A 16,013-nucleotide genomic window follows, 5' to 3' on the forward strand; every position below is an offset into this window, starting at 1 on the left:
TTCAAAACTTCTCAAAAAAGAAGGCATGAAACACAATTTGAGAAACATGTGGGGGAAAAATGGACTAAAATAAATACATTCCATTATGTTTGCCAAACATTGAATAAACAGGTAAACCCTGCATCAAGTCTGCTAGGGCCATTCTTTATTCACCTCCCCAAAGTTCTTCCTTGGCCCAATCAGGAACCAGGAACCAATTGGTTAAAAAAAAAAAAAATTAAATAGATGAATAATCCTTCATTGCCCTGTATCATTATAGTGTGACATTTCAAAAAGCATAACTCTTCATTTACAATAGACTGGTATTACCTTAATAAAAATTTTTCACTGAATTGTAAATAAATTACTGTATTGGTAAAAATGTTTTCTAAATGTTCACTTAAAACTGCTATGCTATAGCCATGCTAACTAATCAGATAATTCTATCAGATATTCATCTTTAGCTACCAGAGCTAGGATCACCAGGCTTATCTTCAGTAATATCAACATCCCAATGTAGAATAGTAGCTGAAATTAAGACAGCAGGAGATCTGAGAATCACATGGATCTTTGATGCTCTCTTAACTCTAGATTTCTGGTCACAGGTGTTGCTTTTTTTCCCCCCTGATATAAATTATTCAGTATATTCTATATTATTGCTTCTGCAGCAATCTAATGACAGTTGGACCGAGCCAATTCAACAAATTTTGTTATGTAATAATTAGCTTGATGCCAGAGTAATTTACTTTTAGGCTTTTCTCCCTCTCTCTTCCATGTCTGGAGGAATCTCCAAGTTAATAAATCTCATCACCCATGCACTATGAAACTAATCATAGCAAATGTGCTGTGGGGCGCCTGGGTGGCGCAGTCGGTTAAGCGTCCGACTTCAGCCAGGTCACGATCTCGCGGTCCGTGAGTTCGAGCCCCGCGTCAGGCTCTGGGCTGATGGCTCAGAGCCTGGAGCCTGTTTCCGATTCTGTGTCTCCCTCTCTCTCTGCCCCTCGCCCGTTCATGCTCTGTCTCTCTCTGTCCCAAAAATAAATAAACGTTGAAAAAAAAAAAAATGTGCTAGTCACAGGTGCTGGACCATTAGGATTTTCTGAATTACTTTCAACTTGCCAAATGTCAAACAACTGGCATTACTGGACTACAGGATGCCAAGTATTTTATGTTATTAGAAATAAAATTTAAAAACTGAACTGCAGAGATGGGAAATCAACAGTAGCAGACATGTCACATGAAGGTAGAGCCAGCTAGTTATAGGCTTATATATTTAAAGTCACATGTAGTTTAGTATAATATAATAACTAACATTGATGGAGCACTTGGTATATCTCAACCACTGCACTAATAAAACAAGCACATTACAAGCATTATCTCATACATTATTTCCAAGATATGTATTTTCTCATCCCTATTTTACAGGTTATGAACTGAGGTACACAAAAGTTAAGTCACACAGCTAGTAAATAGTGGAGCTCAGATCTCACCCAGTTTGTTTGACATGGACATTTATTTGCTTTTAACAATGCTGCATTACCCTTAAATTACATGAACTAGGATCTGGAAGGATATAATGATATGTTTTGTTTTATATTGATAATTTAATCATCTCAGGTGATTAAGGTAAATGCATGAACTCATTGCTGTTCAGTATTTATAGCACATAACTGATACAAAATAAGGCTCTTGAAATTCTAAATGGAACCATCCAGAGACCTTAGCAAACTTTCAAATTGAAGAATAGCACTAAGGCATATAATTTCTCCTTTAAATGTAGTAAAGTATAACTAAAAATTTTAAGTGCCCACTTAAATGCAAAAATCAGAGAACAGAACTTCAAAGAGGTACAGAGGCTAACATTCTACACAGTCTCCAATCAATTCCCCAAAGCTGCTAACTCTTTTCTACAGAAAGGAGCTGGGATTACATCCTGCTGCTGGCCCTTCCCTCACCTTTACAGCCACCAAGCCTGACATTTTCAAATCTCTCAACTGTCTGCTCCGGCAGCCTATACTTAAGTCTTCACTGCTTCATCTGTGCTTCCAAACGTTCCCCAATATTAACCACTCTTCCTATAATGGGGGGAGGGGGCAAGCAGCAGAGATGCCTCACCCACTTCTTTCCCCTTTCCTGTTAGATTTAAAGTTGGTCTTGCATAGGCAAGTTTTTCATCTTTCTTCCAGTTTCCCACTGCTCAACTTCCCACTAACTAGTTTACTGACTTACTCAAGCACACTAGCCTCAAGGCTTAGAATTCAAATGTGTACATTGTATTACCCAAATTACAAGGTATTGTGTCTCTTGGCCATTATGGATGGCTCACAGAAATAGCCAATATAATGGTGCATTAATGAATGCTACTGATCAAGCATAAACTATTTTTGTCAAAATACATAGGATAAAAAATTTTAAATCTTGATATACCACATATAGTCCATCATAATGGGAATCAATCAGTATGTGCAATCTTTCACATATCCTCATGTTTAACAGAAAAATTACTGTTGTTATTTTTCCAGTACTATCTGTACTGATTTAGTCAGATCTCCCCAACTCAACCATTTTACAAGCATCTTGGAATCTTGCTTAGCATTAGTAGATTTTAGCAGTCTATATGTAAAATGTTTAGAATGCTATAAGCAGTCTCCTAGTACTTGACCACAATGCCAGAATTGCGTATTTTGACTGAAAAATACATGCAAACATCTGCAATATGCCCTCTCTGGTACACTTCTATTCTCAAATGACAAGAAAATCAAAAGGTCCTCTTAATTTGGGGCATTAAACAAAAGAGTTTGGATATTATTTTCATCAAGAGGACTTGGATGGACGCGCCTGGGTGGTTCAGTCGGCTAAGCATCCCACTTCGGCTCAGGTCATGATCTCACAGTTCGTGAGTTCAAGCCCTGCGTGGGGCTCTGTCTGTGCTACATACAGCTCAGAGACTGCTTCAGATTCTGTCTCTCCCTCTCTCTCTGCTCCTCCCCTGCTCTCGCTCTTTCTCAAAAATAAAACATTAAAATTTTTTTTTTAAAAAGAGGGCTTGGATGGATATGCTTCTTCTGAGGTATCAATTTTATAAATAAAAAAAAAAAAATCTATTTGGCAAAGGATAAACTATAGAGACCAAACACTGGTGAAGAGTTTTCTACTACCACTTCTGCTCTTCAATTTGATCATAAGAATCAACTAGGACAAAAATTAAAAAAGAAAAATTTTAAGTTGAGACTATCACAGATAAAAAGAGCAACTGGAAGATAATAAATCTCAATCAAATGTAAGTTAACAACTTGGGTTTTTTAAAGCAATAAAATGGCGTTCATTGTCATGAATTTGATTTAACCATTCCATATTACGTGGTACAAGCACCTACTATATTTTAGCCAAATTACCAAATTTAGATTCATATTTAATAACATTCTAGAAAAATAAGATTGGAAGTTACAGAAAAATGGAAACAGGGTAAAATGACAGAATGAAACACTGTACTTCATTTCTTGAGAGTAAAAGAGAAAACTGAGTTTCTGCATTTAAATCAAATTCTGAAGATACAGATTAAACAATATGATAGAACTTCCAAAAACAAATGTGAACACAGAATCTTAGTAGACAAGCAAGTTAAAAATAAAAGTGTAAGGTAGAATTCTGAGTAAGGAACTTTTAAAATTTCTTCCAGTTATAACACAGAAGTGATGATTACTAGTATGTAAAATGTAGCCACAATATACCAGAGGAAATGAGGTAGAGTGTGGCAACTGTATTTGTTGCATTTACCTTGTGACAGGCACCGGGCTTCAGTCCTTTCAGATGCCTCATTCTCACTAAATCACAATACTGTGAAGACTAGTATTGTCTGCATTCTAAAGATAAGGAAATTCAGTGAGGCCAAAACACTTCCCAAAGCTACATGGCTGGTAAGTACAGGAGCTGAGATTTTACTTCAAAGTCCATACATTTTCCATCCATTACTTACATTCTTTGGCACAATGGAATACACTGGCTTTTACTCATTCACAAGGAATGAGCAGAGCCAAACAACAATAACAACAACAACGAGGAGGACGAGGACAAACCTTTAGTAATTTCTATACTCGCATCAACAAAGATTAAAGGGATACCACTTTTCCTCATAAGAACTGCATCTTAGCATTTCCATTTGCTGTGGTTCAATGAAATGTATGCTTTTAAACTTCATTACAAACATTCTAAAATTTTATATAAACAAATCATTTAATTACAGAGCTATAGGTTTTGTCTGTTTACATCTTTAACAAAACTGGAAAATCTTTTTTTTTAAATCTCAAATCATTTTTTTTTAAATTACAATAAAAATCTAACTAAAAACACCTGGGGAATGGAATGTTCTCATTTCAACTCTTTTCAAAACTCAATACCAGTCTAGTGCCCTTATCTGCACTTGCCCTGCTCTACCCTGCAAATGAGCACCACAGACCCGCTGCCCTGAGGCTACAGTCATTGCCACTTTGGTACCCACTGTATGATTAAGCCACAATCTTCAATCAGTAAGCATATTCTTTTCCATCATCACACATTTATGATGTTTCTTCCAAGCACGGCATGACTTTTATGAGGGCAAGAGAACTGTAGAAATTCATTAGTAGTCCAAGAAGCCACATAAGAGCAGTTACTCTGGCCACAGAAGTGTTGAATTGGGATCCACAAAGCATCTTCCAGTTCTGACTTAGATGGAGTAAGCCTCGGTGCACTTCCTTTCCCTTTGCTCAATATGACTAGACTGAAGATTTCCTGCTTCTTGTTAGGAGGTTCATTTCATTTTCCATTACTCCCAACTTTATACTTATAGCACTGAGAATTTCAAGTGGAGGATGTTGAAGTTTCTGTACATCACTTCTGTATTCAATTTTTAAAATTAGCTCATAACTCTAATGAATATTTTTAAACTAAGTTAACATGGTTCAAATGAACGGCTCAACTCTCATGGAGGTCACACATACAAGAACATGATATTTCTTATTATACATAATGCAACCAATAAGACCTTAAACGAAGTTTTTTGAGAAACTTAAGAAGTATGGCATTACTACAATAGTAAGAGTATGTGAAGCAATGTATGACACTGCTCTTATGGAAAAGGAAGGCATCCATGTTCTTGAGTGACCTTTTGATGAAGGGTGCCATCCAACCACATTAATGATAACTGGTTAAGTCTTACAAAACACAAGTTTTGTGAAGAACCTGGTTGTTGTACTCCTATTCACTGTGTTGCAGACTATGGAAGAGCTCAAATGCTTGTGTGCTTGGAGATAAAGATGTAGTACAGATCATAAGATAAAAGCAGTACGGAGCTTTTAACATCAAGCAACTTTTGTATTTAGAGAAGTATCACTGTAAAATGTGTCTGTGCTGCAAAGACATCAGTAGCCAATAAAACTGGAGTGCCTGATGCTACTGTCTTGGAAGTGGAACTTCAGACAGGACCTAATTTGTTGTGCATATCACCCAAGAAGTTAGCGCGGTGAATAAGTCTAATGAAGCTTTTATAGGAATACTGAAAAGTAGTTTTACCAGGTTACATGCTTCATAGAACCTCTATGTTTGGATTACAACCAACCTATCTAGATACTCAGGAAAAGATCCTTGCTGTTCAACAGTTAAAATGTGCTTATCATTTGTACCGGCTGACCTTTTCTAAAATCATGCAATACTCAGTTGTAAGTCTTCTTTAAACCTACTCCCATGCCAGAATCTTAATCAATACATAAGAAATATAGACAGATTAGGGACCAAAATATCCAATATAACACTTGTATATTTTTAGTATCATATAGCACTAAAATCTAGGAACTCTGAACATGCTAAATTTTATGTGACTCATTCCTTCAGTCATTTCAAACACTGGAATCAAAGGTGACATGGTTATTTGTTTTCTCACTTTGTTTACATCGTACACATTCAGATGAGTATATACCAGTTTTGTGAAACCATTAATTTTTGTTATTTTACCAAGTTGTACAGTGATTATTTAATGTCTGTTTATAGATCTCATTTTGTTCTGTTACAGAAAACCTCTATCTTGAAAATCTACATTGCACAGAAGCATATCTTTAATGTCTCCAGGCAAAAAAAGTTTTACAGTTAATTTAATGTTTACACTTTTGGGTGCAACTTTACAGGAAAACCTAAAAAAGATACAGGAAAAGGCTATTCAATATTTCTAGTATAATACTGTCCTTGTCTTATACAGAACATGCAGAATATGTTCTTTAATTTAGTAAATACTTTTTAAAGGTAGGGATGTTTTATTATTGTAGCTACAATTCTTAATCATAAAATTATCATTATTTTTCCATATCTACTGGATGCTGTTTACCAGTTATATTTTTGTTTGAAGTATGCCTTTTTCCCTTCTTTTCCCAACCTCCCTTGCAAAAAAAAAAAAAAAAAAAAAGAAGTGGGTTTCTGCCAGTGAGCTGAGCAGACATTTGATTTTTATATGCCTTTAGAGCTGTGTAACTCAGTATTTAGATGCTTGATAATTTATCACATAATTGATCAAACAGCTATGTGTATTAATGTCAGTTCAACCATATATTTATACTGTCTTGTAATGTGTAGTTATAGTTCCATGGGAGAAATAATTTGCCAGTGTTCACCAGCTTGTTAAAACCTAGTGTGAGAGCTAAACATCTAAATAAATAATGAAATGGAAAAAAAAAAGACATTTAAACTACTTTTCTGAATAAGAACAATCTACTAAACAAAAATCTTCATTTGCATATGAAGGCTAACATTTGAATATCTATTTTATTAAATACAGCAACATAAACAGAATTCAATAAAATGCAGGAAATTAAGTTAGATTTTATTTGCCCAGAATAAAATCTAAAATATATTTGTTAGAACAAACTCCCTAATAAGGTCTTATTTGATTGTCCTTTGCTTGTTGTGTGGTGGAGAAAAACTGACATTTCAGGTAAATTAAGTTCTGATTAATATGGGTTTTACTTTCTGAAATAACACATCTGAATTTCAAGACTGGAAGCCTTGGGCATGGATATTATGCTAAATAAAAGTTAATGAGTGGGCATAAGGATTTAATGTCAGGATACCTTTTGCTGAATTGAGTAACCTCCCACTTACACTCAGATCAAATTTTTGGAAACCATTAACATAAAACTCTGTGAAATGTATCTTTTCTCCAAAGAAATCCAATTATGCTCACAAATGTTAGTTTCACTTAGCCTTTTAGCAACCCTGAAAGAGTCAGATATGACATGACAGAGAATTACATTGTTTTTTATCAATTCTCCAATCCTCAGAACTGTCTTAGAAATACTATTACCATCACTTTCCATGGTGACATGTCAAGTGTTGCCTTATTTTGAGGTCACTCCCACTGCCACCACCCAAACACTTATGTTTTATCTTAGAGACTATAGTTTACTCTGCTGCCCTTTACTCTTCCCTGTATCCCCACTTCAGTTTAAATTCTACAAATTGGCAAGTGTATTCTAACCACCATAGGCTCTCAACACATACTTACTGGTTGGAAAAGGGAAAAAGGGAAGAAGGAGAAAAGAAGGGAAGAAGTCAATAAAATTAGTGTGTATTCTGCCCCACCCCTCACCAGTTGTCTTCCTCCTTATTTCTCAGACCAGCCTAGCACCCATCCTAAGTCACATGACCTCAAATGCATCAGGCTTTTTATTGGTTCCCCCCAATTTTTCAACCTACTTTAGAAAGAATCAGTGTCATAAATGGAAGAGTCAATGCAGATAACTAAGAACCCCCAAATTAATTTTATTCCCTCTCTTCCCATTTTTACTTTTCCTTTCTTTGGGCATCTTCCCCCAACCTACATAAATTCTGTCGGTCTCAAAATCAAAACTCTGTCTCAGTTCTAGATCCCCTCAGTCTATGCTTTGTATTTCATTCTCAATCAACATCCTCCAGCCACTTTTTCTGCTTCTTTGCTTCCCATTACTTCTTCAAACTATTATAATCATAATTCAACTCATCTGATTTCTAAGAAATTGAGTGTACCTCTTATATGACATTTCTATATTTAACACTGTGGGCTATTCCCTTGTCAAACTCCTCTTGGGTTGCATGATTCCTTATCTTGGAATACTGATTCCAAACACTCCTGTCTGTCACACCCACTAGGTATCTTCTTGACAGGATCCATTAGACATTTAAACTCACAAGATGACCCCATTTGGCATCAAATTCAGTTAGAAGGACACAAAACAGGAAACCATGTTTGTCAGTAAATAGTTGGCTTAAATGACAGCTCCAAAAGATATCCATGTCCTAATCCCCAGAACATGTGGTGTGACTATGTTACCTTTAAAGACAAAAGGGACTTTGTAGATTTGATTAAATTAAGGATTTTGAGATGGGGAGAGTATTCTGAATTTATCTGCAATCACTAGGGTCCTTATAAGAGAGAGAGGCAAGAGCATCAGAGTCAGAGAAGGTAAGGTGACAGCAGAAAAAAGGAGGAAGAAGGAAATATGACAACAGGAGAGGAGTCACTGAAGATGTTATGCTGATGACCTTCAAAATAGAGGATAGGGCCATGAGCCAAGGAAAACAAGGAGTCTCTACAAGTTGGAAAAAAAACAAGGAAACAGATTTTCCCCTAGAGCTTTGAGAGGGAACACAGATCTGATGATGCATTTTGGACTTCTGATATCTAGAACCAGTATATATTATTTTAAGCTATTAAATTGGTGGCAATTTGTTATAGCAACAAGACATAAAAAGTATTAGACACTCCTCTTCCACAGAGGTACCCTCACAATCTACACAGCAATATATGCAACTGATGAGGACTTTCTATTTCAAGTCTAAGACGCTGTAGCTGACAGCATGGCATATAAATATATACATGATCCTCCCAAGCTATTCTTTTTGGTGCTTCAGATGACAACTCAAGGATAAAAGAATGAGACTTATATGGGTGGGCAGAATATCCACTTTGGCTTAGAAGCCTCATGCCCAACTAAAATCAACATCTCATGCAAGAACTCCATAAACATAGTTTTCAGGGTCCCTCCAAGGAACAAACACAATTACAGGAATCTTCACACTCAGGGAAGCCCAAAGGTATGGCTTTTCCTCAAGTACTTATGATTTATTTATACTGGTCTATTTGTGGTTTTCTAATTAGTAAGGGAACAATTTTACCACAAGCAATGCTGTCTACCTTTATGAGATATCTAAAAGTACAGTGTTACAAAGTGAACAAAGTCATTTTTTTTAATAGTAGAAAATGGCTTTGTTAATCCTTTATCCATCCCCTAATATGTACTCTAGTTAGGCTCCCTTAATTGTAAGGAATCACTAAAGCTAGTTCAAAGAGGAAAGATGAATATTAGCATGGCACACAATTTGATGACAATTCAAGAATAAAGCCTTACAGAAAGAGACCAGAACTTGAAAGCAGTTCGATATATCAACAATAAAAATTTGTGAAACTTTATGAAAGCCAGTGTTTTGTCAGCTCTTCTACAACCATCTGCTTTTCTCCTTTTCCTACTAATAAGCATATTATTCGTGTCTGGTCTGTACAGGCAGCTCATGACTCAAAATGGCCCCACTTACAAACTTACACCTTTTATGACCTTTCTTATGGTAATTAAGAGTGTCACAGTAAAACTAGTATTTAGGATCATTAAATTAATTCCAAGTCAGCTGATGCTAAGCCAATTCAATAATCAGAAAATATGAGAGGCTGATTCATAAATGATGCAAGGGAAAAGGGAACTGGGAATTACTCCTAACCAGATTGATGAACCAACAAAAGTCACCCCATGTACATATTCTTTCCCCACCTTACAGACAAGGGCACTAAGGCTGAGAGAGATTAAATAGTTCATCCAAAATCAAAAAACTAGCAGTGACTTTTTCAGGCCCCTTCCAAGTTTACTGAAGTCTTGATGATACAGTAGGAAATAAAACATGTAAATACAAATCTCAGGCACAGCAAGAAATTGCCTGATGTGACAGTAGGTAGAACTTTTGAATGACGACATGGCCCTTCCACTAGTAACTGTTCTGGATTCCTCTGACCTGGCTAGTTTCTCACTCATTGCAGGCTGCACCAGTTGGTGCCAAATTCAGGATCACCATGGTAACAAACACGTAGAGGAGAGCTGTAGCAACTTACAGCTTACTCATATCCTTACTTCATATATACTTTGCATTGCTTCTTTGTTGGTTTGGTAGCAATCTGAAGCAAAAGCAATATAAGTCATCAATCATTCTTGCCCACTTCTTAAGTTAGATTAGACTTTGTGGTCTGGTCTGACTCTACAGCTTGCACTTTTTCCTTTTTTTCTCACCATGCTAGGCATTACACCTCCAGGACTACTCGTTTTATAACTAGAAGTCTTTACCTTTTGACCACTTTTATCCATTTTGCCCACCCACTCCCCCTTGCCTCTGACAACCACCAGTCTGATCCTTGTGTATGTGAGTTCAACTTTTTTTAGATTCCACATATAAGTGAGATCATAGTTTGTTTTCCTCTGACTTATTTTACTTAGCATAATACCCTCAAAGGTCCATCCATGTTGTCAAAAATGGCAGTATTTCCTTCTTTTTTTAATATTTCATTGTGTATATATACCACATCTTATTTATCCATGCATCCATCCATCCATCCATCCATCCATCCATCCATTCCTCCATTGACAGTTGTTTCCACATCTCAGTAGTGTAAATAATAGTGTAATGAACATGGGGGTGCAGATATCTTTTCAAGTTAGTGTTTTCATTTCCTTTGGATAAGTACCAAGAAATGTAATTGCTGGATCCTATGTTAGTTCTACTTTTAACTTTTTGAGAAAGCTACTTATTGTTTTCCATAGTGGGTGTACCAATTTACATTCCTACCAACAGTGCATAAGAGTTCTCTTTTCTCCATATCCTCACTACCACTTGCTATTTCTTGTCTTTTTGATAATAGTCATTCTAACAGGTGGGAGGTGATATTGTGGTTTTGATTTGCACTTCTCTGATTAGTAATACTGAGACCTTTTCATATACCTATTTCCCATCAGTATGTTTTCTTTGGAAAATATCTATTCAGATCCTCTCCCCATTTTTAATTGGATTTTTTTTGTTATTGAGTTACATGGGTTCTTTATATATTTTGGATATTAACCCCTTATCAGATATATGACTTGCAGATATCTTCTCCCATTTGGTAGGTTGTGTTTTCATGTTGCTGATGGTTTCCTTTGATGAAGAGTAGCTTTTAGTTTGAAATAGTCCTACTTTCTGATTTTTGCTTCTGTTGCCTTTGCTTTTGGTATCAAATTTAAAAAATCATCGGCAAGACTGATGTCAAAGAGTTTACTGTACACATTTTATTCTAAAAGTTTTATGGTTTCAGGTCTTACATTCAAGTCTTTAATTCCTTTTGAGTTGATGATTGTGAATAATGTAAGTTAGTGGATCCAGTTTCATTCTTTTGCATATGGCTGCTCAGTGTTCCTAACATAATGTGTTGAAGAGAATGTCCTTTCACTAATGAACTGAAATATGTTCTTCACTTCTTTGTTGTAAATTAATTGACCACATATGTATAGATTTCTTTCTGGGCTATTTTGTTCCACTGGATTGTGTTTATTCTCATACCAATACCACAATGTTTTTGAGTACTATAGCTTTGCACTATACTTTAAATCGGGAAGTATGATGCCTCTACCTTTTTCTTCTTTTTCGAAATTGCTTTGTCTACTTGAAAATTTTAGGATTGTTTTTTCTTACATGAAAAATGTCATTGGAATTTTGATAGGGATTGCACTGAATCTGTAGATTGCTTTGGGTAGTGTGGTCATTTTAACAATATTAATTCTTCCAATCCATGAGCACAGAATATCTTGCCATTTATTTGTGTTTTTCAATTTCTTTCAATAATGTCTTACAGTTTTCAATGTACAGGTCTTTTACCTCTGTGACTAAATTAATCCCTAGGTACTTTACTATTTTTTAATGCAATTATAAATGGGATTTTCTTAATTTCTCTGACAGTTACTAGTGTGCAGAAATGCAGCAGATTTTTGTACACTGATTTTATATCCTGTACCTTTACTGAATTTGTTTAACTCTAACAGTGTTTTGGTAGAGTCTTTAGGATTTTCTATATATAATGTTATGTCATCTGCAAATAGAGACAGTTCTAACAGCTTGTACTCTTAAATACTGTGCTAATTGTCTTCCATTCAAGAGTGATTTCCTTATATTTACACAGTCTTTGGAAGCACCCGATTTTAAATTGGTTTATAACTGATTTTAAAACAAGTATTCAACAAGACTATTTAACAAGGCCATCACAAATACCCAGGAAATCAAGTTATTGCACATTCTGACATAATTACTATATATTAAACACCAATAGGTTCACCTGATTGGAGGTACAAAAATGAAAATAATTTTTTTTAAGTTTTATTTATTTTGGGGGGGGGGAGGAAGGGAGGGAGAGAGAGGAAGAGAGAGAGAATACCAAGCAGGCTCTGTGCTGTCAGTGCAGAGCCCAATGCGGGCTCGATCCCACAAACCGTGAAATCATAACCTGAGCCGAAATCAAGAGTCGGATGCTTAACTGACTGAGCCACCCAGGTACCCCTAAAAATAATTTTGTGTTATCTTCAAATTGAAACAGATGAACAGCTCTAGAGAATCCATATTACAGGAAAAAGCTCTGAAGATCAGTTACTGTAATTTTGTTAAGGTTATTATTGTTTACAATAATAAATTAAGTATATTATCATGTAAAATTCAGCTTCATAGGTCATATCAACATTTATCTTTATTTTTAATTAATTGCTTTCACTTGTCCTTTTTCTTTAATATTTCACTTATTTATATTGATGAATTTGACAACATAGTATAATATAATCACTACACTAGAATTCAAGCATTATGTCTGCTACTACACAGCTGTTGACCTTAAACATCACATTACCTCTCAAGAACACATTTTTTTCATGGACAAAATAAAGGATTTCTCCAGACTATTAATTATTTTGGTCTTTAAAGACAATTTTTATCCCCAAAATTTCAGATATGAAAGATCTTGAAGATGTAAAAAAAGTTTTATGGTAAAAAGATTTGAAAGAAAGAAAACTGTCACTGTTCGTAGATTCATGGGTACTAAAAAAAGAACATTTATAGTCAAATTATTAAAATTAATACAGTTCAATAAGTTGCTGGAACAATATACTAAAGCCAACTGCATGTGCAACAGAAAAAAATATATTTCTTAAATAGTACCATTTACAGTATCAACAACAAAAAAATAAGACAACTAAAAACTACCAAAAATGTTTATGGAGAAAAATTAAAAATTACAAAACTTAGTTGAAAGCTGTTAAACATATAATATATGCAAATATACCTTATGCAAAAATTAAGATTTAATGCTATAAAGAAGCCCATTCTAAATTAATCTAAAATTCACTGCAATGCAAATCAAAATCCCAACAGAGTTTTAAGAACTTGGCAAGCTGATTCTAAACTTAATATGGAAGAAACAAGACCCAAGAATAGCCAAGATGATTCTAAAAAAGAACAAAGTCAAGGAAATCAAGTTACCAGATAAGAAGTTAGTGTCTGTAACAAAAACATTGTGGTATTGATTTAGGAATAAACATCTCTTGCTTCTTTGACATCCCAAACCTTCCTATCTATTTACAAATCAATAAAGAAATATCCCCTTTGTTCTATAAAATCCTTGGCAGTCTTCTTAGTCTTTCAAATGGTTTCTGATTATTATTTAAACATTAAGAACATGATAGCAGGAGGCAAAATGCCCTTTTACCCTTGTCACTATTCTCCTTAGGGCACATTTCAACTTCTTAACTATTCTAAATGTTTCCCTATTCAAGATATTATACACTTTACCAGGAACATCATGTGGAGTGGCAGACAGATCAGCTGCCAACATGAGAATAAAATGACAGGTTGTTAAGAATATTTAAGTATCTACAGTCAAACACTATTATTTATATTTTTACAGAGTATACAAGAAAAAACTGTTGGGAAGTGACAGGAGACAAGAAGCAGAACAATCAAAGGCATGAGTTAATATTACTTTGACAAAAATTATGATAAAATACTGCAAATTATTTACAAAGCACATTTACTATAGTTCCAGTCCTTTTGTTCATAAAAAATTAGGCAAAATCATAAAATAAAAATAATAACAGAATAAAATTTTAAATATATATTTAGAAAATTGTATACATTAATTGTAAATTTTTTTTTAAAGCATTCAAGTGACTTCCCTATATAGAGTACTCTACAACGTTCTACACAATGACACAAAGGAAAGAAAGATATATGGGTAGGAAAAAAGGGTACAGAGGACATTAAAGTGTTTTAGGTGGGATTAAAACAAATAGAGAAATGAGAGTGATTAAATATTATGTAGTAGATGTTGTAATGAATCTACAAATGAACACAGTAAATTGGAATTAACAAAGCAGTAAAGACTGAAGGCTGGTTAAAATTTTGGATTTTTCAGAAAGGCAACAGAGAGTCACTGCAGGTTTTTGATCGTGGGAGTGAAAACATGAAAGCAGTGTCTGAGAAAGAATCCTAACAGCTGTGTGTAGGATGATTTGGAGGAAGAAAGAGACTAGAGACAGGGAATAAACAGCTACAAAGCTGTTGAAGTACAGAAACATGTATTATAACTACAAAGCATGATGATGTACAGAAGCATGAAGTACGTGATGCATCAAATAATGAAGATGAAGACAACATAAAAACTATGGAAAAATATGTAAATGAGGAAATAGGAGAGGCATTCCTTACATTTAATAAATTAACTATTTTCAGAATACCTCAGTACTACATTCAACATGTAGATATAGATTTTTTAATTTAATAAGGTATTAAATGATCAGTGTGCATAATAATACCAACCTCTATTGGATTGGCATAAGAATAAAATTAGATGTTATCAAAAGAATTCCTTAACTGTAAACGTCATATAAATACTAACTGCTGCAATTTTTTAGGGAGGTGACAGTTGTAATATAATGGAAATGATCCAACCATAAAGTCAAAAGATCTGAATTCAAATTCTTGTTCTATTATTTAATGCTAACTTTAGTGGACCCTAATCAAGTCATTTAACCATTCTGAGTAACTATTTTTATTTTTTTCTCTTCTTTTTTATTCAAGTATAATTAACATACAATGTCATATTAGTTTCAGTTATACAATATGGTGATTCAACAATTCTATACATTACTCAATGCTCATCATGATTAAGTGTGCTCTTGAATCTCCTTCACCTATTTCACCCATCGCCTCACCCACCTCCCTCTCGCAAACCACCAGTTTGTTCTCTGGTTTTTTGTTGGTCTCTTTTTTTCTTTGTTCATTTATTTGTGTCTTAAATTCCACATATGAGTGAAATCATATGGCATTTGGCTTTCTCTGGCTTATTTCACTTAGCATTATACACTTGAAATACTTCCATGTTCCTGCAAACAGCAAGATTTCATTCTTTTTGATGGCTGAGTAATAGCTCTGTATGTGCGTGTGCATGTTCATGTGTGTATATACACCACTTTATCCATTCATCTATGGATGGACACATGGACTGCTGTTTTATCTTGACTACTGTAAACAATGCTGCAATAAACATAAGAGTGCAGATATCTTTTCAAATTAGTATTTTTGTTTTCTTTGGGTAAAAACCCAGTAGTGCAATTACTAGATCATTTGGCAACTCTATTTTTAATTTTTCAAGGAACTTCCATACTGTGTTCCACAGTGACACCAGCTCCCATTCCCACCAACAATGCATAAAGCTTTTCACCACATCCTTCCCAACACTTGTTACTTCTCGTGTTTTTGATTTTAGCCACGCTTACAGCTGTGAAGTGATATCTCATTGTTTTGATTTGCATTTCCTTGATGATTAGAGAAGTTGAGTGTCTTTTCATGTGTCTGTTGGCCTTCTGTATGTCTTTTTGGAAAAAAAGTCTGTTCATGTCGTCTGCCCGTTTTTACATTGGATT

At 34.7% G+C, this 16,013-nt stretch overlaps 1 protein-coding gene and 1 pseudogene across 1 annotated transcript in view; one reads left to right on the plus strand and one right to left on the minus strand.

The window, feature by feature from the left end:
• PIGK (phosphatidylinositol glycan anchor biosynthesis class K) overlaps positions 1-16,013 on the minus strand; it is a 120,385-nt gene that overhangs the window by 84,506 nt on the left and 19,866 nt on the right. The gene's annotated exons all lie outside the window — the stretch shown is intronic.
• LOC123379388 lies at positions 4,915-5,483 on the plus strand (annotated as a pseudogene).

Source organism: Felis catus, chromosome C1, assembly GCF_018350175.1.
Source record: "Felis catus isolate Fca126 chromosome C1, F.catus_Fca126_mat1.0, whole genome shotgun sequence".
Taxonomy (NCBI): domain Eukaryota; kingdom Metazoa; phylum Chordata; class Mammalia; order Carnivora; family Felidae; genus Felis; species Felis catus.